General features: G+C 44.5%; 1 protein-coding gene across 3 annotated transcripts in view; it reads left to right on the top strand.

Moving 5' to 3' along the window:
- Window positions 1-11,221: 11,221 nt before the first annotated feature.
- KRAS (KRas proto-oncogene, GTPase) overlaps window positions 11,222-21,347 on the top strand; it is a 90,062-nt gene continuing 79,936 nt past the window's right edge. Inside the window, exon 1 of one of the 3 annotated variants that reach the window (XM_085652770.1) lies at window positions 11,222-11,419. The gene's annotated coding sequence lies outside the window, so the exon portion shown is untranslated. The remainder of the gene's footprint in view (window positions 11,420-21,347) is intronic. The other 2 variants (XM_085652771.1, XM_085652772.1) reach the window with 2 other exon arrangements.

The following is a 21,347-nucleotide window of genomic DNA, read 5'->3' as shown; positions in this document are numbered from 1 at the left end:
CAGCCGAGTCAAAAAGCGAAGCTCAATGGTTGACCGGTAGAGCTTCCGGGTCCTTCACAGGTGACGATGGGGCAAGACACGGCCCAGGGAGTAACGACTCGACCTACCTCCGTTCTTGCCTTACTGGAGCACCACTCCGGAACACTGCTCTTCACGAAGCAGGTACGTCGGTGTGAACACAATATCCGACAGCGTTGTACCTCCCGGTTCCTCCCTTTATAGGGCGTGTTTTCCTTGAGTTATGTAACAGCTCTCCTGTTTACATAAGGGCGTGTTTCCTTGAGTTATGTAACAGCTCTCCTGTTTACATAAGGGCGTGTTTCCCTTGAGTTATGTAACAGCTCTCCTGTTTACATAAGGGCGTGTTTCCCTTGAGTTATGTAACAGCTCTCCTGTTTACATAAGGGCGTGTTTCCCTTGAGTTATGTAACAGCTCTCCTGTTTGCATAAGGGCGTGTTTCCCTTGCATGACAGGAATTCTTGACACACACGCACCGCCCACCGATGGTGCTCAACGCCAAGATCATCCGTCTGTATCCCCGCAACAACAAACTCCTACGCACTTTCCTACAGGCCCATCTGTTTCTACCGCTTTTCCCGCATCTACAATTTCTATCTTACATCCAACAAATCCTTTCGTGCCTAGCACCTCAGACGGTGCGACAGGAGGTACGACAGAAATTTTTGCCACGCCACCCCGAGGAAATAAATTATCCCTTAGAGATTTAGCGTACGAGCGTACACCCCAACTAGCAACTTCCGACATGTTTAAAGAGCATCTAGTGGATTGTAGATATGATCCTGTGCCCGGTAGACGGGACGGTATGCTGCTGTCATCATTACGTATACGACGAGCTTCAAGGTATTTAGCGACGCTACCAGGAATGGTGGCACATTTAGATAATATATACCACTTTGTCCAATCAGGGCGAAGCCCTGAAAGTATTGACGAAGCCATGGAATACCAGAAAGTGGATGTACAGAGACAACTGTTACGCTTCTTCATAAACTGTGTGATCAGAAACCAAGACAGACCTGAGGTAGAGCAGAAGGAAATACAAGTACTTACCAGATGGGGTCAGAATATATCAGAAGGGAAACACGATAAACAGACATGTATAGTAGTTATGTGCCGAAAGATCCGCAAAGAAGTAGAACGAATACATAAAGAAAGATTAGAGACAGACCAACATGAATCAGAGGGAGAGGAGGACGTAGAATCAGAAATGCCCACTGGACACTTAGAGACAATGGCTTATGTAGGTAAAGGAAGATCTTTTAATAATACCAGATGCTTTAATGATCCGATACATCCGATACGTCCAGAATGTAACAGAAATTTTCAAGCCCCTATGTTAAATACGAAGTCCCCTGAACACTTATTCCAGGCTGCTGATAAATTACTCCGAGACCGAAGGGGGTATCATATGCTCGATTCTATGGATGAACAAGAATTAGCCAGGTCAGCAGTACAATGGGCTGACAGTTCTGAAAAATACAGTGATGATGCGTTGGCACACACGTTTTTGAATCTTACCCCATACGAACAGCGTTTAGCTGGTATATACATGATTCAACACCTCCTCATATTATATAAAAGCCAACACTCCGATCCAGGACCCTTACCTGACATATTGACCGAATTACTCACGAATAAATGGATAGGGTCAGGTACTGATTTAATTAAAGAAATTCTAGAAATTCGAAACCAGTATATAGTTTTCGTATGCCCAGAACATGTTCCAGTTCCCACTATGGGAAGAAAAATATATCACATAGATAGACAGAATCCCTTACGCGAAGTACACCCAATCAGAGGTGAAGATAATACCTTTAAACGCGTGTTTGTGTACACGCCTATAACTAAAATTGAATTATTAGAAATGAAGAAAGTAGTACCCAGCCATGACAAGGATCCAGCAGGTTTCCACCGTGAGATAAAAGACATGTTACTCATGGGAGAGTATACCTACCCCGACATCATGAAAATATTGAAAGTGTTAATGCCTGCCGGTGTTTACGAGAAACTCAAAGAAAAGGAATGGGAGGTGGGAGACCAAAAGATAGACTGGACAGCATTAGAAAATGAAGAAAAGGCCCGAGCTGCAGGATCAGGGCTTGGGGAAAAGACTACAGCACTACCAGGATTACTAGTACAGGTACTGCCACGTTTATTAACTACGAAAAAGGAGGACTGGGGTGCAATCTCAGCCTGTAAACAAAAGCAAGATGAAGACACTAGTGATTTCTATTCCCGATTTGAAAAATGTTTTGGTATCAATAGTGGCATAAAAGCAAGTAGCGATATCCACATCTGTTTGTGACAAAATTAGTTGAAAATTCCCTGCCGCAAGTTAAGAATAGAGTATTGAAATTTGAGAGTACCTGGCAAGGTAACACCCCGTCACAGATGTTACAGATGTTACAATATCACCACAATAGAATTAGAGAAGAACAAGAACATGAACAAAGACGTATGAAAGATACGAAAATGAAAATGCTTGTTGCCCAGTCAGTTCCAGCTGATGGTCATAAAAAGGGTGATTCCGCAGGTCCGATGAAAGGGACATGCAACTATTGTAAACAACAAGGTCATTATATACACGATTGTCCAGTCTTGAAACATAATATTGCCACAGGTAGAACCCAGGAAAGACCACGTCCACCTAGACAGGATCAGAATCAACAACAAATCCCTCAGCATGCACAATCTAGGCCGGCTCCGCAACAGCCAGCTCCGCAACAGGCAGCTCTACAACAGACCGTAGCATCACCACAAGCGCAGCCTATTGCTGCCACACAAGCAACAACGCAACAGATGTACCAGTATGCACAAAATGACTATCCCGATTATCAACGATACACATGAAATAGCCTAGAGAGGGAAGTTGGCTTACCCCTTATTGAGGTTCCAGTAGATCAAGAGGGACCTTATGTACATAGTGAACTATTAGGGGAAGACAGAAAGTTTTTACTTGATACAGGGGCAAGCAGAACAACTATACGACGCAGTGAAGTTCCAGGGGCACCCCTCTCAGGCTCACAGAATATTTCCCTTGGATTCTCAGGAAAGCCTATCATTAATGAAGTATCGCAACCCCTACCACTTACGGTTGGTCCATTGACACGAACTACAGATTTATTGCTTACTAAATCATGTCCAGAAAACTTGTTAGGTATAAAAACATTGAAAGCTCTAGGAGCTATAATATGTTGTTCTCCGGAAGGAGTACGATTATTTTTACGTGACTTTAAAGGTCACTACGTGTCTAGAGACATGGATCACCGGCTACAGAATTTACCTACACATTTATGGGCACAAGGCCCGACTGATGTTGGTTGCATGAACATTACACCATATCGAGTCACACTAAAAACAGGAGTAGTACTACCACGAATGCGACAATACAAGTTACCACCAGATGCTGTTGTGGCTTTGCTGCAAATCATTGACGAGCTCATTGCACAAGGAGTGGTTGTAGAAACCGACTCCAATGTATGTAATTCCCCGATAATTCCGATTCTTAAAAGAACGGATCCAAAAGCATCACCAGTATATCGATTAGTTATTGATCTGCGCGAATTAAATAAATGTATTGTACCACAATACCCTGTGGTCCCAGATATCTCTTCATTACTAACAGCTATTGACTCAGAAGCAACGTTCTTCACTGTAATTGATCTCAAGAATGCTTTCTTTAGCGTCCCAATAGATCCGGAAAGTCAATATTTGTTCGGATTCAGTTTAAATGGACGAAGTTTTAAATTCACACGCGCTCCTCAAGGATTCACAGAAAGCCCCAGCATCTATAGCCAAGCACTGAAAAGAGAACTTGACAGTATCCACATGCCAGTTAACACTGCCTTGCTTCAATATGTCGATGATCTGCTGATCACCGCCCGAAGCGAACCTGAATGTGAAAAAGCGTCACTGACGGTTTTAAGATTTCTGGCCGACAAGGGGCACAAGGTGTCCCCTTCTAAGCTGCAATTCTGTGTCCAGCAAGTTGTTTACCTTGGGCACTCGCTGTCCAAGGAGGGAAGACAGCTTACACCTGATCGCATCCAGTTAATCGCTAACATGCCACCACCCAAGACACAAAAGGAGGTGCGGGCTTTTATAGGTCTCACTTCATACTGTAGGCAGTGGATCCCTCAATATGCATTTCTAGCAAAACCACTCATCCAGTTGACAACACAGGAGGCAGCCACATCGACTGTCCTCCCTTGGACTCAAGAACATACACATGCCTTTGAAAGCTTAAAGAAAGCTTTATGCCAAGCACCTGTTTTAGCAACACCATGTTACAGTAAGCCTTTTACACTCTTTGTTACAGAACGCGAAGGTACTGCCTTGTCAGTACTCACTCAGGAACAAGCAGGATCACACAAACCATGTGCTTATTTTTCTAGTACATTAGATCCCGTAGCTCAGGCTCTTCCTGCGTGCCTGAAATCAGTGGCAGCAACAGCTTTAGCAATCAGACAAAGCGATGCCATAGTGTTAGGACATCAATTGACAGTACAAGTACCACACGCAGTAGAGGTTCTCTTGAACCGCACACAAACACAACACTTGACTATAGCAAGACTCACCGGTTATGAATTAACATTGTTTCAGCCACATATAGAAATCAGACGTTGTAATACGTTAAATCCTGCCACACTTTTGCCCGTAAATGGATCAGATCCATTAGCACATGATTGTATTGAAGTCATTACCATCACGACGAAACCCAGACAAGACTTGACAGACATCCCTTTATCAGATCCAGACCTGACATTGTATGTAGATGGTTCATGTATGAGAACAAGTACAGGAGAGTTAGTGGCCGCTTACGCAGTCACAACAGACACTGAAGTCATTGAAACAAATTGTATTAACACTTTGTCAGCTCAAGCAGCAGAGCTCATCGCTCTGACACAAGCCTGTATTCAAGCCAAAAATAAGAAAGTCAACATATACACAGATTCACGTTATGCATTCGGAGTCGTCCATGACTTCGGCGTGCTGTGGCGAGAGAGAGGTTATTTAACTTCTCACGGTGCCCACATCCAACACGGACCCCTCATTCAAGCTCTATTAGACGCGATTCATCTACCTACTGCAATATCGATTATGAAATGCAAAGCTCATACAAAAGTTACCGATATCATTTCTCAGGGTAATGACCTAGCTGACAGAACAGCTAAACAGACTGCTCAGAACCAGACTCATACAACTGACACGACAAAGACAATAGTTTCGACACCAACACATTGCATGACAGTTAAGGACCCCACCCTTGATGTAATTGACATACAGACACATGCTACACCAGAAGAAATAAAGAAATGGACTGAATTAGGAGGGATCCAAACGGATCAAGGATGGATGACGAAGGAAAAATCTATATGGTTTCTTCCCGACTCCATGGTTCAAGTCATCATTAACACAATACATAGTCCAGCGCACCTAGGAGAAAAAGCTATGCTAGACAGTATTCAACACATTTGGTTCAACAAACACTTGCGAGCAGCAGCCAAACAGAAAGTACGTACCTGTATGATATGTTGTCAGTATAATCCAGGTAAAAGCATCCCCGTAGAGCAGGGTGGATTTCAACCTCCCGATCATGCTTTTGAAGTCCTCCAGATGGATTATATCCAGATGGAACGATGTCGAGGATTCAAATATGTTCTCGTAGTTGTTTGTGCTCTTTCCCGTTGGACAGAAGCCTACCCGGTTTCAGATTACACTGCCCCGACTACTGCCAAACAGCTCGTTCGAGAATTCTTCCCACGATTCGGTTTACCACGTGTTGTATACTCAGATAACGGCCAGCCATTCTCATCCGAACTAATGAAACACGTTTCACTTCTGTTAGGTTACCAATGGAAATTCCACTGTGTTCGACATCCCGAGGCAGCAGGTCTTGTGGAACGTCATAATCAAACTCTGAAAATCAGATTGTCCAAAATATGTAGAGAAAAAGGTGTCGATTGGATAGTAGCCTTACCAGTTGCGCTCTTTTACATGAGAATGGTAGCACATTCTCGAACAGGGCTATCCCCGTACGAGGTGATCTTCGGTAGACCACCAAATATGTGGGGGACGCCTATACCTCGTAAAATCACTGATGTTGACTGTAATATGCTGACAGATTACCTGGCTTCCTTGATGTCTGCACTACAATCTTGTCGTTCACAGGTAGCTGCAGCTTTTCCCGATAACACTGAGGTGAAGCCCCATAACGTGGTTCCAGGTGATCTGGTCCTTGTGAGGAACTTCGACCGGAAGACCCAGTTGGAGCCCAGGTGGAAATCGCCCAAACTCGTCTTGCTAACAACAAGGACAGCCGTGAAGGTTGAGGGACGTAAAGGGTGGTTACACTCGAGTCATATCAAGAAATTTTATGGACTACCGTCTGATGTGAACACTCAGCCCTGCATTCCCTCACAGACAGACTCAAAGCTCCCCTTGGTTGAACAGACAAAAAATGAACTCTATAAACTGAAATTAAGGTCTAGCAAGTCAGACAATTTGATTGTTTAAGTCCTCTCCAAGGTGAATCGGTTGAATTTGTCTCTGACATGTATCCTCTAGACCGAAATAGAGAGAGAAATAGACAGATAAAGCTTAAAAAACATGCGTACTGTAAATCGCTTCGTAGTCTCTGCACAGTTACATTATTAATTTTGTTTTTTCTAAGTTTTCTGATCATCATTTCTAGTGTATTGTTACATATGTATTACCCTATTTCTAAGCATGCTTACAATGTTACCGCAGAACATTCTTTTAGCGAACTACCTCCGCATGAGTTGTCTTATAGATTTGCGCTGCGCAACAACACTTTCATTAGTATGTTACATCATTCCCATCAGACCAGCAATGCTACAAATTGTTGGATATGTGGCCGACTCCCTCCCTATCAGAACTATAAGGGAGTTTTGCCCCTCTTTCCGTATCCGTTCACACACAATGGCTCCTGTGGAGCATGGTTTAGTTTGATTAATTCCCTAGATTCAAATTCCGTAGTTTATCAAGACAACTGGGTATGGGGAAACCTGAACCTAGTTTTGCTTAAAGTCTGCTACCCTAACAAGGAGGGACTTCCCAAAAGAACAGGAACTGATCTAGAACATGAAGTATATGGATTAGGTAATTTTACACTTAACCTCCTGATTCTGAATGTTGAATCCGAAGCTACGCCAATCTTATCCGTTATGTCAGTATTCCCAGTTAAAGGGGAATTATGTGTAAGAAAGAATGGTTCCATACACATGGGCCATAGTAAATGCACCACTGTAATAAAATTCAGTGATCAAGGCAAGTCTACATTTAGAGCTTCCCGTCATTCCTACTTCATATGTGGCCAGACCGCATATATACGTCTACCTCTAGATTGGGATGGTACCTGTTACATAGCATTCCTTCTGCCACCTGTTTTCCTAGCCCCTCCTGACTATCACAGAAATACCCATTTAGTACACAATAGACAGCAGAGAGATCTCCCGATTGTCGATTACACTGAAACGGCATGGGAGCAATACACAGATTTCAATAAAGGTTTCTTTCCCTATATAGGTACAGTCACTAATAGTAAACTGATACGTAGATTAACTAGAACCCTTGAAGCAGTAGTGAATGAGACTACTTCCGCCCTAGGCAATCTAACAGAGGAGCAGTCTGCGATGCGGATTGTTGTTCTTCAAAATCGTCTTGTCCTTGACGTCATCCTGGCCGATAGGGGCGGAGCTTGTAGGGTCATCGGATCAAGTTGCTGTGTTTTCATACCAGAAAACTCGCCGTCAGTATATAAAGCCATAACTCGCCTTCATAAGATTATAAGCCAGATACACCAGAGTCCCGGCACCTGGACTTGGTCCGGTTGGTTCTGGAGCGTGTTGTCAGCCTGGGGATGGAGGATCCTATCCTTCCTAGGTATTGGCTTTCTCATACTATTCAGTTGCTGCTTATGTCTACAATGTGGGCCAGCGATTTGTGGTTTGTGTGCCACATCGTGCATTCCGCATCCAAGTTTTCGTTCAAGATCCCGGAAGAAGAAAGAAGAACAAATGATGCTATATGAACAGATTGATGGATTAATGAAGATCGATATCTCCTGAGGGTCCGTAGGGGACAAGGAGGGAATGAGGAAATATGAATTTTGTGATCAGTTATGTCCCCTATCGTAGACCCCAACAGCTCCATGTGCATGTTACAAGTACATGTATGTTCCCTCCAGTTCCAGTTATGAAGACGCAAATACATGTGCGTCCACCGTCAACATGTCCTCTTTCAGATCCGCCATGAATGGGTCAGATATTCCATTCCTAAGTATGAAAGGCCACCGACTTTATGTGGTTCACTTTCCACATTTTACAGTTCAGGCGTGTAGGCCCTGAATTCTGCCATCAAGCCTTTTCCTGCCTTCTGCCTCTGACAGCTCCAGTCCGAACCTGCATCTGTATCCATGAACTTTGTCCTACTCCCTGCGCGGCTAACGGTGCCTGATCCAGCCTGTTGCCTGCCAAAAACTGTATTTCACCTTCAAGATTATCTGCTCCGCTCCTCATCCGATGCATTCCTGTCTAGTAGTTTAGGTAAACATTCTTCCAGCTACCGTGCAAAGGGCCAGGCCTCACTGTCCTCATGCAAATAATTCATAGCCCCGTTACTATGGAGGATTCCTGCCCCCTCGCATCTCATGTAGACACTTAGACGCTTGTACACGCACTAACAGTCAGTATAGAATAGATTCCGTCCGAGAGACCTTTCCTTTTGGATAATACAGTTCTTTAAACATAAGATATTAGATATGATTTGGGATTAGGTTGACATGACCCCCCAGACTTCTGTCTCCACATGTAGAGCTAAATGTCAAGTCCCCTTCACCCTCTAGTTGCACGTCAATCACACGTCATGCGGCTGCGCACGCATCTCTGCCAAGTATTTCTGCTGACATTGCAGGATTCTCTTATGGATCCACCCACTTGTGACATCATGTTTAATAACGTATTTAGTTACGCCTATGTTTACGCCTATTTTCATTACGTATGTGTAGTATTATCTGTATTATCAGCTGTTACGCCTCTTGCATCTGTCTTAATGTAATACTTTTCATATAAATATCATTACTTGTCAATAATGTATTGCCTTCCCTTCCTGAACCTTCGTGGTGATGGAATTTGAAGCCTACAGTTCGAACTGTAATTCCTTTGTAGAGGAATAAAGCCTTTTAGAACCTCTAATACCACGGATTCTGCCTCTTATTTATTTATTTATTTATTTATTTATTTATTTATTTTTGAGATTTTTATTGCGCAAACAATTACCCGGAGGTGTCTCGGCGCATGTGTGAGCTAGCAGGATCATAATAGTAGAGTTCACTGATCAAACAGCCATGTCTTTACGAGCCTCCGAAAGCTCATCAGGTTGGGGGCGTTTTTGATATTTAGTGGGAGAAGGTTCCAGAGTCTTGGTGCAGCCACTAAAAAGCGACGATCTTATAGTTACTGAGTTATTCTTACTAGACTTTACCGCATAAAAAATAGTACCGGTAATGAAATATTTACCACAGACCCCCAACTCACTTAGGACCCACCTTCATCCGTCTTTCAATGGAACTATCCCCCACTCACCACTAATTAGGGTTCACCTAATGCATTGTAATGCTGTTGTCTGGACAACAGCACTAAAATGCTAATATCACACATAATTATCACTCTTCTATTGTCAGAATTGAAACATTTTCAATTCTATTTATTCACAACAAAATAATTGCTTTTACTCATGGAACTGATAGTACATAAAAGGCATTGGCAAAGTCACTAGGACCGGCTTGTGTTAATCGTATGTTTGTTGTGTGATCTTGCTAGACGCAGTAATGGATAATTCACAGGAAGATACTAAAATACTCATTTATTCGAGATAAAGCGTCATTACAAGTGTCACAAATTTGACATTAGTGTTACTCATACGCCAGCTGAAACCATAGAAACATCACACATAAGCAGTCTGGAAACTTCTTTTGGGAGCATATTTATATAGGTATTGGAGCAATTACATTAGCACCAATTATGTTACACAAGGACACAATCATTTTTTATTTTCATTTTTTGCCAGCTATGAGTATTAAGATCTTCTTAGAGTTTCTTGTTGCTCAAACGGGTGTAATTTCTTATATTAATATGTTTCCCTCGTCTTCATTGCTTGCTTTTGACAGCGAGAAAGTGTCACTCATAATGGTTGAAATGCCACTCATAATTACACTGAAATTATGAAAATGTCATACATAAGCAATCTGAAACCTTGGCAGCTATGCACATAAGGGACCAAAAATATGGTAATGTCACACCCATGTAAACTGAAAACTTCGCAGCTATGACGGTGAGCCGAAAAGCCCCTTCAGCTACAACAAAACCCAGAATACAGAGACTGTGGTCATGAACCGGGGGCTTGGAAGTCGGGGTTCTCTATTGGTACACAGTCGTGGGGTACGGCTCTCCAGTACGTTAAAGCACTGGCATTTCAGCTCCTCTGATATCAACTAGTCGCTTGCACTAGGAATTTGTCACGCATGCGCGAGAGCAGATGCGCATTTCAGACTACAGACTTGCTGGCCTGTTTGCTTTGCCATTCTTGGTACTTGGACTTATTAAACATGATCATTTAAATACACGGCTAGACGTGCGTACAAAGGATGTCTTGGTTGACACTGGTGGCCATCTTTGACTGGCCTGAATATCTTACGAGTCAATTACAATGCAGTATTTGTCATTCAATAGCAAGTAGAATATCAAAACAAAAGTAGATAAATTGTGGGAACGACTATATTAAAAGTATAGCAAATCATTTTCGTAATACTGTTACATAACGTGAGGCTATTGGTTCCCTGCTCACTGAGATGATGTTGTCCGTGTTTCCTTTGAAGCAGCGCTTTGTGGGAACGACTATATTAAAAGTACAGTAAATCATTTTTGTAATACTGTTACATAACGTGAGGCTATTGGTTCCCTGCTTACTGAGATGATGTTGTCCGTGTTTCCTTTGAAGCAGCGATTCCTCTTGAGCGCAGAGAGACGAGTAACTTGGGCGTATCCAGGAAAAAACCGTAATTCTAGTCCGTTTTTTAGCTCTCGAGTTGGATGGGCGTTGTGCGCTGACAGAGAGTTGCCGCAGGCTTCGGGGAGAAGCAGAATGAACCAATCGCCTGTCCAAATTTGCGTCAACGTCATCAGATCGCGCCCGGTAGTATTTATAGAACGTATTTAAAGAGCCCTTGGGAGTTCAGAGGCGGTTGTGATCGGCAGTAAGCGGATAACTGTTGGTTTGGGGGGGGCAAGGAAACGAAGAGACGCCCGACTGCCTGTTCGGGCTTCGCAGGAGTAGGTCGATTAGGAGAGGAGCCGCTTACCAGTCTTTATCCGGAGACCGGTCAGTTCGACCTTTTAATCCTTCGCACCCCACAGGTCCATGTTTGCCGCTTTCTGTACCTACAAAAGACAGTGTAGCTCATACTGACTTTTGTTCGTGCTGAGTAATAACCAAGTCCAATGCCATATTAACTCACGCTAGTGGTTTAGCAATTGTCCTCTCTCTAAAATAGTACAACGAACGGTCAGGTGCAAGCCAACAGACTAACTCAAAGAGTTAGTGTTCAGTACCAAGTGCTGTATCTGTTAATGCTGGTCACAGGTTGGGATTCACAGGTTGGGATGCAGGCTATGTGCATTGCATCACCAGTGACGCTTGCAAATAACATTGCTGTGGAACAAATAAATATTTGGTAGGAGTTGGTGGTGGTACCCCTTTGTGACCGTACATTGCTGAATTCGCTCTCTAGTCTGTCCTGATACCTAAACTGTCCTCACGCACTTAAACGCGGTAGTTTTTAAGCCACAAGAAATGAAATTGGCGCACGTAACTTATTCAGTTATTTTGGTTCACATATATCCTGTCTGCATACCCTGTATTTAAAGAAGTTTCACAAATCGCAACTTGCGTCTGCTTGATTTCTTGTGGTCTGCTGAGACAGGTGGGTGACCTACCAAATTAATAGGGAAAGTCGGTACAAGGGTCAGTGCTGGCTCCGAGAGCTCTGCGTGAGCCGATCCTTGAAAATATTCGTCATATAAATCATGCAACAAACATAACGTTGGAGCACGATTGTCCCCGAAATAAGTGTTTTTTTCACACGCGGAAGCACTTCAACTTATTATATCATATTATCTTTGCATTGATGAGTATTTATTAAATGTTCGGGTTTTCAAACATACGCTGAGAAACATTACTGCCTTGATGACAATGCTACTAGTTAACTAAAACTCAACTCTGTTGTCATGTGTACCCTATATGTGACTGGGGGTGAGTGTCTGAAAAGTTTCGGCGCTCCGTCCACCATCTCCTTGTGTTTGCTTACCCTATATTTTGCACAGATATTTATCTTCCAGTAAACGAACACAAGAGTTTCTTGGTACAGTAAATGTCCTGGACTTACATATTTGAAGATGCTCTCATATGTCATGATAAATGAAAAGTAGGCTTGTAAAATAAAGTATACGCCTAGGATCACATAATTCAATAATGCAGGGAGTCTGAATTGATTCCTCCCCCCCCCTCTTCAGTTTCACGCTGTGCAATTCAGCCACTAGGTTTGGGTTTCTGACACCAAAAGTTGCTTAACACTTAGTCCATGGAAGATGACATTAGAGCATGGGTGAGAGAAGAATTTTTGCATATTATTTTCAGCAGCTTTACATAGCAAAAGCTATGCCCATAAACATAGGAGCGCTTCACAACAGACATTGCAACTTTTTTTCAACACATGCTGGCATTAACAGGATGCACAGCAGATGCCAGGATTCTAACCTGGTTTTTGTTACATTGTTGGCAGCTGTAGCCAGTAGGTCACATCACCACCTGTGAAAACTTGCTTGTTTTGGGCTTGATATTCCATGAGGCCTTTTAGCGTATCTCAAGAATCAAAAGAGGGAGGGAGAGGGTTAAGTTCTACTTTAACTTCCCTTAAATGAACATGCCCTTTCGCCAAAGCCAGGCATTCTGGCTCGAGCATTCAGTGGCTCGTACATCACTATCTGCTAGTGTGTGAAGCATTGACTGTGCTCATCAATACAGACAGCAACCATGATGTTGGGCACTGCTAGGTTGTTATGCTTGTGTATGTTTGTTATGGACGATTGTCCCCAACTCCAGAACTGTATTTGAATTCCATCTTCTAAAAGCCTCACTTGACTGGACACGTAGTAGAAATGCACTGTACAGTAACATAACACGTTCTGGAGCAGTAACCAGGGTGAGTATTGCGACGGGTTTACTTTCTTGTTAGGCTGATACACATTGTGCATAAGCAGACCATAATATGCTCTGCCATCGATAGTGGAGATGACTGTATTTGCTAGCATGGTGATCTGCTCTACAACTGGGGCCTGTTATCCAATTTGAGTCATTGACAAACGTGCTGATTATCTATGAATCATTTGTGTACATGGGCCTGCAAATTAATGTAGGGCTTCACAATGTGTATGTAGATAACTTGGTGGTATTGGTATGAAAACTGAGTGCAATAATCAGTTAGCACTGGTATTCCTATATCAGATACCATTGCAATTTACCTGCTCATTTGGAGCGATGAGAAAGAGAGTATAATGCTTTCAGTGTTGACATTTGTACCAAAGGTGGGTGTTAAATGCAAAATGTGGACCTAATTTCCATGTAATCTGTTGGGCCCAGTATGGATTAAAGCAATCAGCGCATCAGGGCCTCCTTATGAGTGGTGTGATAGCTGTTGATATATTTATTGTACCTGATAAAATGCGAGCTGGAGTTTCGGTATGTCAAATGCCATCCATTTATGGCCTTTTGGGTAATAACCTGCAGATCTAGGGAATTGCTGCACCAAAATCAGTATGTTCTGGTAAATACTGTTGAAAGAGGGGTATTCTCTCTTTTTGAAGAAACTATCCAAATGGTGCCAAGGTGGTAGAGAGGGAAAGGTCTCTAATTGAGCTAATTTCCTTATCCCAAGAAGATAGGAATTGAAGTCAGATCTAAGCATTGAGTTTCTCAATCTATGTTTGAAGAATAAATATAAAAGTGGTTGTAAGTGCAAGGTACTTCAGGCTATGCGGGAGCTGAATTGGATTCTCTCCTTAAACCTCCAGGATAGGCATTTACATTTTTGTTAAAAAATGTTGGACAGTATCTAATGTTTGTGATGAGCAGGGTGCATCGGTGTGCACTTCTTGGATTTGACTTGCCCCCATAGTACTAAGTTTGTTTTCAATAGTGGACAATCTTCTTTATAACCAAGGCATTCATACAGTAAACAGCCATTAGTACGCGACATGTACTTCGCATACCATTACAACGCTAGCGTAACAACGCGTAGCCTTTACTATGCATGTTATTACATTGCATGCGCTGTTACAACGCAAGCGTTGTAATGCGTGCAGTAACCAATCCCGGCGCACAGATGGCAGAGCAGCCGAGGAGGCAGCGATTACGGCAGTGGGGCGAAGGCGGCCTCTGAAGCCTGTAGCGAGTGAGCCTGGTCCCGGCATGTTTGTCGGACGCCGAGTGCTGTTGGGCCCGGGGCGGTCCTGCGTGAGACTGGACAACCGGTGAGCTGTGGGGCCTTGAGTGGTGCAGCTGGAGCAAGTAGGGGACAAGCGCTGGTGCCCGAGGCGGATCTATAGGCTCCTGTGCGCTGGCTTGGGGCTTTTTGGGCACTTCTGCTGTCCTCACCGCCTTTTTTTCTTGATTGTGAACGCTTGCAGCCGAGGACAAGGGATATACACTGAGGAGAGAGAGAGGTAAGAGGGGCTGTGTATTTTTAAAGGGTTTGTGTTTGAGGAGTAGTGTTTAGGGTAGTGTCGGAGGGGTCGTGTAGGGTAGTGCTTCGGTGTAGGGACTGGACTGGGGGTTGGGGCAGGGTCAAATGTAAATGTCAAGGTACTTATAGAGCGCACTGTCACCAGACGGCCACCTTGCGGTGTCGCCTTTGCGGTTTCCTGGCGCTGATACTCATACCGCTGTGGAACCCCTCCTGGCTTTCCCTGTGAAGTGTCCACTCCTGGGCACCCCCAGGGTGAAGCCAGGCATCCTTAGCGCTGTTGGGGCCGGTGTGGAGGCTAAGCAAGCTATTGCCCAGAGTTGCAGCATGGGGCCCATGATTAAAATAGGCACCGAGGCGAGAATAGACAGGTCCGAGGAAATTGAACATGAGCCCCGCCGAGGCGGGAATGGAACCCTGGTCAGAACTCTGCTTCAGGGTCTGCCGCTCTAACCAGGGTCGTGCAGGGGTTAGTGTTTTAGGGTTTATGGTAGTGTTGTGGTGTTTGTGTAATGAGGGGTAGTGGTTTAGGGTAGTGTTGGGGGTTCGTGTAGGGTAGTGTTTCAGTGTAGAAACTGGACTGGGGGTAGGGGCAGGGTTGTGCAGGTGGTAGTGGTTTAGGGTAGTGTTGTGGTGTTTTGTGTAGAGTAGTGTTGTGGTGTTTTGTGTAGGGTAGTGTTTTAGGGTAGTGTCGGGGGGTCGTGCAGGGTAGTGTTTCCGTGTAGGGAGGGTGGTGTGGGGGTAGTGTTTTAGGGTTTAGGGTAGTGTTGGGGGGGGGGGGGGGGGTCGTGCAGGGTAGTGTTTGCATGTAGGGACCGGATTGGGGGAGGATCGTGCTGGGGTTAATGTTCGAGGGATTACGGTAGTGTTGTGGAGTATGTGTTATGTAGGGTAGTGTATATGGATGTAGAAATTAGCTTAGTGTTGGGGGGGGTTATTTAAAAACAAATACATTGTGAAAGTATGCCGGGAATTGGGATCCATTGTAAAGACATTTTATATGTATTTTAAAGCAAATGCAAAGTAATGGTATGCATTATATAAAAATGCGTTGTAATGGTACTTGCGAACTAAAAACAACGTTGTAAAAGTATGCGTTGTTTTAGTTTGCGAAGTATCGACATATATTCCATTCATACAGCCCACAAATTTCTATGCAGAACTTTAGTTGTCAGGGCTACTGGAATTTTGTCATGGGGGACAACATTTTGCAGCAAAAACACAAATTATGGAGTACCATATCTTGCACTAATTTCATCTATTTGAGCTAGATGCATTTTGTGGGGGATGAAAAAGCTGAAAAATGATGCAATTTGTGTGGTAAATCTATGATTATGTAGTAAAAACTGCATCCACAGGATTGTGTAAATCCACAGGTGTTTACCATTGACCACTGTTCTATCAACAAATTATTAATGAAAGGTAAACAAAACCTAATCATTGTAATTCTAATCCATTTCCATTGTTTAATGCTCTTTGAAGGAAACAGCCTTTTCAAGTTACCTGGCACAAAATAAAGATTTAATATAAAAAATATTTAATGAGCAACATGGCCCTATATTGCCATTTCTAGGTTCTGTGGCCATTTCCAAACCATTGTGCCTTCGGCCTGGTGGTTTACGATGCACCACGGCTACAGCCATGGGCGTCCGCAGAAATTTTTCCAGGGGGGGGGGGGGGGGCAAAATGTTCACGTCCTCGCCATCCTCCGACATGTGTGCCAGGTGGGGCACAAGAAACACTGGGGCACAGGAGGAGCCATGGGGGACAGGAAGCAGGCTGCATATGATCTCATACACCATAGGGTTGTTGTGCCACAGCCATCTTTCTTTAATAAAGTAAGATTTCTCTGGTGGTTAATGCAAAGATCTGTGTTTTGTCTACACCCAGTTAAGAATCATGAAGTTTAACATGCAAATTTAAAATTTGTATTTTATATATCAAGGTAAGCAGGTTACTGCTTTTGACATCCTTTTGTTACTTGCTGTTCATAACTTGCAATAATTCTAATATATCGCAGAGAGCTATGGATTGGCATCAAGGAGCTACATTCAAGTGTCAAGGCATGGGTTTAGAACCTTATTGTGATTTTCAAAATCTGTCTGTTAGCAAGATTGCCAAAAGAGGTCATTCAGAAGTAAGAAAGTTTAACAGGGTTTTAAATCATGACTTTGTGTTTCTCCCGACCAGGCACTCTTGACAATTTGTAATCCTCATTGTATTTTGTAACATACTGTAGATTGATTTGAACACTTATGATTTATTGTCTTTTTTTTAACATGTGCGTGTGATGTAACATACTCTGACACCCTACACTGGTATGAGAAATGCTATGAAACAATTAAATTAAAAAATGAGAACATTTTAAAAATCATAATTTGTGTAATTACCCAGATCTGACATACTTACGGTGTGTGTTCATCTTTTATACACAGAGGTTGAACAACGTCAAAAACCTGCCTCCAACTCAAATTTTCCTTGTACAGATCACAAGCTGTGTGTCTTAGTTTCCCTCGATTGCATTAGCATTTAGGTGTTAGGCTCCAGGTAGTTCCCACCATGGTGATACTCAAACAAAAGGAGTGCTGATGGTCCTTTAAATTAGGCCCTTGTTTTGGGGTTCCACCAGGTGATACTCGAACAAAAGGAGGGCTGATGACCATTTAAAATAGCCCATTGTTTTGGGTCCACCTGGAAGTGAAGATAAAAAAGCCCCTTCACCGCCTTCAGGTTGATGCTGTAGGAGAATAGGATCTGCTTCTTATGGTTACCCCCACTTTTTGCTGATGGTTCACTGTTTTTCGACTTTAGTCTGGCTGGGGACCTGCTATTCAGGACCCCAGCCTAGCTGCTTCCTATCTAAAATGGATTCCAGGTACCTTGGGTACCCTACAGATTGGATTCTGGAGTGCCCTTTTAAGTCCCTAGTATATGGTATACTATGTACCCAGGGCATAGGTACCTTAGAGGCCTACCAGGGGCTGAAGCATGTATTATGCCACCCCTGGGAAGCCCTCCAAAATGACAAAACTGGACCGCTACTGCAGCCTGAGTAAGGTGGTGCATGCCCCCCTTACTGGGACATAGGTTACCTCTATCACTACCCATACACACACACACCTATGTCACTCCTATGGCAGGCCTTATCAATCCTGAAGGCACAGTGTTTGGTTTTCATGTGAGAGGGTGCCCCTGCATAAGCAGAGCCCCTCTGAAGCGTTCGGAGTCTATTCTCTGATTCTGTTTGTGGTGCAGCCTGACCATATACTCTTAAGTGCATTATAACCTCGCGGTAAATGCTAACTTTGGGATGGCTGCACGGAAACATGTCTTGTTTGGTGTCAAACACCTTGGAATCTACTGGTGTGGGTGTCTGATCCCACCCTTCTAGAGGGAGAGACATGACAGCACCGGTATACCCGGTACCAACTTAACAGTGCCCTGGCATCACAAAATGGATGCTACAGCCATAGACACAAGTCTGGCCTCCTGCTGCTGACTAAAACTCTGGCAGGGGAGGCCTGGACAATAGGTTTCCTGTCACAGGGAGGTGTAACCACCTCTCAGACAGGCTGATGTGTATTGGGGCTGGGCGGGAGCACTCCCAGAGTGCTTTGAAGTCCTGCACTGGGGGCACATTTGGTGTCCCGGTGCATAGTCCAGCTCAAACTGGTTGCAGGGGCTACCAGCCCCTGCTCTGGCGCGAAACTGGACAAAGGAAATGGGTGTAGCCACCTCTCTTTCCAAACCCTCCCATAGGTGGGTCCCCGGAGTTAGTCCAACCTCTTCCTTGGGTATATGTAAGGAACCTCTGTAACCAGAACTTTAGATATCCCTGGACGAAACTCTGAAACTGAATCCTGGAACTTCGACTTTCTACTCAAGACTAGAAGACTGAAGAATCTCCCTTGGATTCAAGGAGTGACTCCCCTGCTTGGCAGGCACCAACGACGCATCTGTCCAGTCTGCATCTCCGAAGCTCCCACCGGACGGGAAAGACTTTGCAACACCAGAGGTGGATTTCCAGACTTCCCCGAGGCTGACCTGAGTCCCCAGCAAAGCTGAGACCCGCTGCTATCATGGGTAACGTGGAACCGGAAACCCCTGGACTCCGTGCACATTTGCAAGTGCATCACCTTCCGGATGACTCTCGAAGCTGTGCTTTGGGTTACTTGTAGCCTAGACCCCGAGCAGAAAATCCACGAAGATTACTGGCCTACCCACTCCAAGTGACTCGTGGGCTGCCAATGACCCGTGGGCCGCCATTTTGTGATTCAGTTCGAGGTACCTTCGCGATCCCTTGTCTGTCGACTTGTGGGTCCCCGAGAAGGCAACTCTGATATTCCTTGGGCTTTCCTGGTTGCTCCAGACGTGCCCCCACTTTCCCTTGCTGGGTGAGTTCCTCGGACCTTGCTGGTCCTCACCAAAGCCATTGTTCTCTTTCTGCGTGGATTGGTGTTGCCAAGCCTTGGTGTGGCCAATCCAGCCCAACACTGCAGCACTCGACATCCTCCGTGGGACAGCTCGAATCCAGCTCCTGGTTGTCCTCTACGCCTTCTGGTCCTCGTGGCTGAAGAGTCCAGCTTCCCGTCAACTCACCTGAAGCACCCGACATCGGTGGGCATTCGACTATCGTGCCCCTGGTCACTGGCAAGTGACCCAGACACTGTCCCGTCTGCTTTCAGGTTCTTCTCGTCTTCCATCCAGGCTTGGATCTCTTCGGACACTTCGCATCTTCCCGGCAGCAGCACTTCTTCGCCAGCTTCCATTGAAAACGACGACGCGACCTGACACCATTTGACACCTATGCACCCGACTCCCCTGGGTTAGGTAACTCGCTCCCGTGGGTGTTGACCCTAGACACCTCTAAGCCCAAAAGGGTTTGCTCCTAGTCATCTCCTAAGTGTCCTTAAACTTTAAAATTCCAACCGCGACTTTCCCCATAGAAGCGAACGGCGCTCGCGGCTGTCTTCCCATACTGCACGCGTCCCCCGTGGGTCCCCTGTGTCACTACCTTGGGTGGTTCTGAAGGGGCCCAGCGATTCTACAGGCTCTAGACCTTGTGTCTAGTCGTGGTTCTTAGATCACTATTTTAGTATATGGTTTGGTACGCCCCTAGGGCTAACTGTATAATGTGCTATTTACTGTTGATATTTGCCTTGTAACTTGTGTACATCAACTTCTAGCCTCATAAAGAGACCAGAGGGGTGTGTTTTAGAATAAATACATATATTTTATATATACCTGGTGTGGTTCTCCTTTCATTTGGTCATTCAAGAGATTATAGACTGGTAAAACAAGCTGCTTTACATTCCTTTAAGACTTAGCCTGAAGGCTGCTCTCCATAGCTACCACTAGGATAGCTTTCAATAAAGGTTGTCTTTAACCGATCATCCATAAGGGGTTGTTTGGACTGGTACAGGGTGCCCACTAGAACTAGTGGACAGCATATACCAGGCCAACTTCTCACAGATGCTCAGAATAAAAAGCGGTCAGTGGTGGGTGCTGCTGAATGTGTCATGGTGTTGGCAAAGTACGCCAGGCCAAAATCAGCATTACCTCATGGAGGGCACCCTGGATCCTGGACCATGCTTAATAACAGCCCCGGGATCTGGCAGGAGCACCCTCATGTTCTGCACTGAGCACATGTCAGTATTACCCCACATGAGGTCATTCTCAATATACTCTAAAGGTGTGTGGTAAATCACCCGTTTTAAAGTGCACCAATCTCTGAAGGGCGTGGGTTTACCTCAATTAAATAATGCTCACAAGCAAGTGGTAAATGCTTTCTACCATCTATTAACAATGTGTGCCAGGACAGGTTGCCCAACAAATACGCAATTACACAAACAGTTACATTAGTTTGGTCTGGTTCTTACGCCGAGGGTTTAAGAGGAAACCGCACCTTACAGGCCTAATTCTGAGGTGGGTGGAGAGCACAAAGGCAAATGGTTATATTGTTTGTTCTTACTCCTGTTATGAGCTGATCATACATGCCGTTTGCTCTTGTGTTTGCTCAAGCAATTGTCAAAGGGTCCTACCAGGAGGATATTTGATGTACAAATCTGTACGCTAGGAGTAATAACATTCAAAACTTGCCACAGGAAACGTTTACTCATGTTATTCCTTAATTCAGGGCACATGTTATTGGGTGCAAATACATACCCCATTGCCAGCACCAAAATAATAATGCTGTATCAGGTGCAAATGAGAGTTTGTGCCTGAATTGTTATCAAAAGCAAAGCTGCCATCGGAGACTAAACTACCAACAGACACATTCACAGACTTTAGCAGCACCAAGTGTGTTTAAAGTCAGGCGTGCAACGCCCCTTTGAGCTCAAAAGGGCTTCAGCAGCCAGCTCCCCCAGCCCCCCCCCCCCCCCCTTTTTGTCTGCCTGGCTGAGACAGCTTCCCGGGTGCGCACACAGCCGCACCGGAGTACTTCAGACAGGTCTTTATAAGCCCATTTACTTGTTAATGAGGCTCTGTTGTGCTTTCACCCCTTCTTAG

The sequence above is a fragment of the Triturus cristatus genome, chromosome 4_1 (genome assembly GCF_964204655.1).
Source record: "Triturus cristatus chromosome 4_1, aTriCri1.1, whole genome shotgun sequence".
Classification (NCBI taxonomy): domain Eukaryota; kingdom Metazoa; phylum Chordata; class Amphibia; order Caudata; family Salamandridae; genus Triturus; species Triturus cristatus.
Note: the sequence above shows the minus strand (reverse complement) of the source record. Positions and strands in the feature narration are given on the sequence as shown.